Source organism: Pundamilia nyererei, unplaced genomic scaffold, assembly GCF_000239375.1.
Source record: "Pundamilia nyererei isolate P.nyererei 1_Seehausen unplaced genomic scaffold, PunNye1.0 scaffold00010, whole genome shotgun sequence".
Classification (NCBI taxonomy): domain Eukaryota; kingdom Metazoa; phylum Chordata; class Actinopteri; order Cichliformes; family Cichlidae; genus Pundamilia; species Pundamilia nyererei.
Window position 1 is genome coordinate 526,556 of NW_005187411.1, and position 4,553 is coordinate 531,108.

Sequence of the window (4,553 nt, forward strand, 5' to 3'; positions counted from 1 at the left end):
TTGCTTTTAATATTTTTACACCTTTTTCTGAGTATTATTGTATATATTTTAGTATTGATTTTTTTAAAGATCTCTTATTCAAAAAAGCTCAAAATGCACAATTAAGAACCCACCCATACATTCATCCACCCTCACGGTTTGTGGTGTTTTCTTTTTTGTTTGTTTGTTTAAAGCCCCAAAACAGTCAGATGAAGTTTCAGACACACTACTTTATAACTGCTGTTGTAGTGTTCAGGACTTCAGTAGACATAAAGATTGGGCAACACATATTTCTTGTAGTCGCTATCCTATTTACTGACACTGAGTTCTGAGTTAAAGGTGAGCACATCAGACATATGATGAGAGAATATTCTTTATTGTGATGCAACTAATGTTCATTGTTCAGTGCTAACTCATTTTATGGCAGTGTAGTCCAATTCAGGAATAAAACGTACTCTAGCTGGTAAATGCTCAACTGTGTTCACAAGGTAATTGCTCTCATTTTGTCTCCAGTGCTGAACACAAAGTGTATATTTTGCTTATTAGAGCTCTTTTGCCGAAAACCTCAATCTTCCACCACTAAGATGTGAACCACACCCATACAAACACCCCCCCCCCCAAAAAAAAATCATAAATGTAAATGTAACTGCAAACACTGACTATATATTAAACACATAATAGCTGTGATTAGACATTTCCCTTAAATCTTTTAATATGTGCTGCTGAAGGTTCTACGATGTCTGTTAGCAAGATCAAGACCTGTTAACTTCTCGTTAGTGATCACCATTAACTACAACTGATAGTTTCTGTTTTCATAAAAACAATCAGTTTGACCGCACTCATTGGATAGAATAATATGCATAACAATAGGAAAGCCCAAGTAACTGAAGGTCTAAGCAGGAGAATTGTAGATTTACACGTTCTAAAATACTGCAGATTCCAGTATCATCAGTTCAAACAAGTGTACATAAGTACAAGTTATTCAAATGCATCATCACTTTGCCAGGGTCTGAAAGAAGACCCAAACTGTCACCGTCCGAGGAGAGAAAATTGGTTAGGATGTGCAGGAACCACCCAGAAACCATCACTGCTCAAGCCTAGCGGTAATATATCTGTGTTCACCACTTAGAACAAATAGAGTGAAAGAATGTTGTTGGTGGAAAGCTGGTAAAATATTTAGATGTTCAGATTTGTTCATGTTTTAACTCTGTGTCCACTTTAAATAAATTCTGCAAATATGTCCTGTGTCAGTCAACAAAAATCTATACGTAATTTTATGACTTGGCTTTGTTTCATCTCTAGTGTAACAGCAGCTGTGGTTCATGGTCATCAGTCTTTAGAGCACCAATCTGGTGGAATAAACATGACTTTTAATTTAAAATTCTCCTCTGTTCGTATTGCAGAAAGAAGATGAAAGAAGACAAAATAGCAGCAGTAGACCCGCCTAGCTTATGACTCAATTTGTTTATAAAATGAACAAATATTTGTAGTCATTGACCATAGACTGTATACACAAGATACAACAATGACAGCACCTATTGACTTGTGGGATAGCATTTTTTAAAAAAAGGCCTGAATCAGAGAGCATCTCAGGATCAATGGATACTCTGACTGTAAGCCAGCAGATGAGGACACTGTACTGTACTTGAAGTGTCACAAGGATGCTTAATAAAGTCAGTAAACGGGATATCCTATCTTATGGCAAAAAAAGAAAAGCTGGACATCAATGAAACAACAAATTGTAAAGACAGTCGATTGATCCAGAGACCTGTTGTGATCCAGGGCCTTCTGCGTGGTCAAACTGCAAGGACTACAGCACCGACAGGTTGTTCAGTCAGTGAGAGATGTCCAAACTGTTACAGTATAAAACATGTGAACACCAATCTTACTACATTCAAAAGTGTTAAAAAACGACTATATCAGAAAATCGAGACCGTTCATATGCCATAACTTGTTTTGATCAGCAATTTATCCGACACAATTTTCTCCTGTGAATTATAATGAACTATTCACTGTATCAGTGTTTATCTTACTCTAAATTATCAGTATCTATATCCGTATTTTGATTTGGGGTCATTGTTCATAAAAGTAATGCATTATATATTACTTGTTGCTGTTCCTACAAGTAATGCAGTATGTTAATTTCTCGCTGGAGAAAGTAATTTGTTATACTACTTGCTGAGTTACAGTTGTGTTACTTCACAAAATGAACTGAATTGCACGGTCACATAATTACAAGTTAACGCCATAAAAACTGGGCTACAGTTCCACATGCAAGCAGAAATCCACAAATCACAAAATTATTTTAGTGTTTACACAAATACAACGACACAAACCAAAGTTGAAAACCAGCTCAGAGAGACATCAAAGCGATTGTCACAGTGATTCAACAAGGTAAAGGTATAAATCGAGAGTACAATGAGGCTTACCACTGACTTTGTTACTGCTGATGTTGTGTGGGTTGGGATCGGCATACAATCAGCTTCAACAACACTCTGGGTTTTTCGCTATATTTTGCTATAGTTTTGTCTAATCTAATCTACTCTAATATTTGTGTTAGCATGCTAACACTAAGCTAACGCAAAGCTAGCCAAATTATTGTTAACACATAGCTGGTCAAAAGCTAGTAATGCAAACGTAACTCAGCAAGTAGTATAACATTGTAATGTAGCTGTTTCTGTCCTGAATGCAGTTTGCACTTCACTTCACTTCAAAAATAAAAGTCATGTCCATATTCCCATTCCTCAAATGCATTTACTTCCTCAAGCAAACTAGCATGAGTGCGCAAAAAGAAAAGGGTATGTTTGTTTGATTTTTAGCAATCTGCCCAGAATGCAGGTAACACGAGTTGTGAATGTAAAGTTTTAACATCGGGATCTGTGGAGTTCTTTTAGTGTCGATTTGATGACCTGCTTTTGACTTTTCGTCTTTGTCTTCATTTTTAGCTGTGGAGGTTCCAGCTTGGCTATGAAAACACAAGCAATTCATAAAAAGTGCTGAGCATCATCATCGTCATCATGAAAACAACATCATACTTTTACAGTTACAGTTGTTAATATGTTAACAGCTTTTAAAGTCTAGCGACATCACAATGGTCAATTTTGAAATGAATGGAGAACACCCATCCTCAATCTTAGAAGGTGACAGAGAAACAGTCTTTAGTTACTCTACTAGCTGAAGGAAAATAACATCTGTAGACTGTCTGTGCAGCCAATTATACCACCGCACACTCATGTTTGTCTCTGATAAAAAAAAAAAAAGAAGAAGAAAAAAGGTCTTGTAACTGTTCAAACGTTTTTGAGAGGACACACAATCTGGATCCAATTTGACATCCAGGGCAACATATGTTTCTGTCGCAAGCTTTCAGGTCAAATGTAAATAGAAGACTGTGAGCACTTCATGTTGTGAATTCTTCACACAACGGCAAAAGCAAAACGAAAATAGCCAAATCCATACCAAATGCATGACTTATGCTTTTGTGGAATACGGAATGAAGCGATGTCCTCAACCGTAGGTGAAAAAGTTAAATGTTCTATGTTAAGGGAACTTAACATATAGCTCCAAGTGCTTTACCAAATTTACAATATGCTCATGTACTATCAGAGAAAAGATACATTTACAGCTGAAATCTTCACAAGTTATGTAAAGGTAATTAAAATGTTCCGCTGACATCATCCACAATACCAGCTGGTTCGTCACCACAATATCTGATTATCAGAAAAAACTCACCACACTCTCTGAGGACAATAGGCGCTGTAGTTTGGAACATTTGACTCTAGAATAACTGCTGACAGCACAGGAAGGAACAGTTTTTCACACCACTTAAAATAAATCGGGAAAGAAACATACAAAACAATATGCATTTGACATATGTAAATATTTGTTGTTGTTTAAACTGCTCTGATCTTCCTGTTACGTGGTGGCTTTCCTTCAATCAGTGTTGGGGGATTTCTGTGCTTAAGTACAGAGCAGATGGATAAAACCTAGACGGTTTTGTTTTTTTCTTTTTAGGTCCCCTGACCTTTTGGGCCGCTGTGTCAGTTTAGTAAGCCAGCTTTGACTATCCGCTATCAACAAATAGGTTCGACGTATCTTTGAATTTCTTTATAGATACCACAGAATCTTTAACCAGCTCTATCCTTTCAGTTTTACTACACTGGATATTATGAAACACTCAAAAAATGACCAAATACTTTCCTTTCCAAAAGGTTATAAGAACTGATTTTAATAGCTGTAAGCATAACTGAACCTAGCATTTTTTTTTCCTTTTAGAGGAGCAGTAACAGTGGACTCCATTGTGGTAATTACAAAACACTGATCATGCTGCAAGCTGTGCTTGAACTTCAGAAAATGGTTTTATTGTTGGACCAAAGGTTGTGCTGGCATTTGTGATACTTGTCGTACTTGACCAGTTATAGAAATCTGTAAACCCACTCAAAACTGTTTTGAGTGGATTTGCTTATTTCAATGTAGTTTTAATTGTTTGTCAAGCCAAGCATCAGAATGGGGAAGAAAGGTGATTTAAGTGACTCTGAATGTGGTATGGTTATTGGTGCCAGATGGGCTGGTCTGAG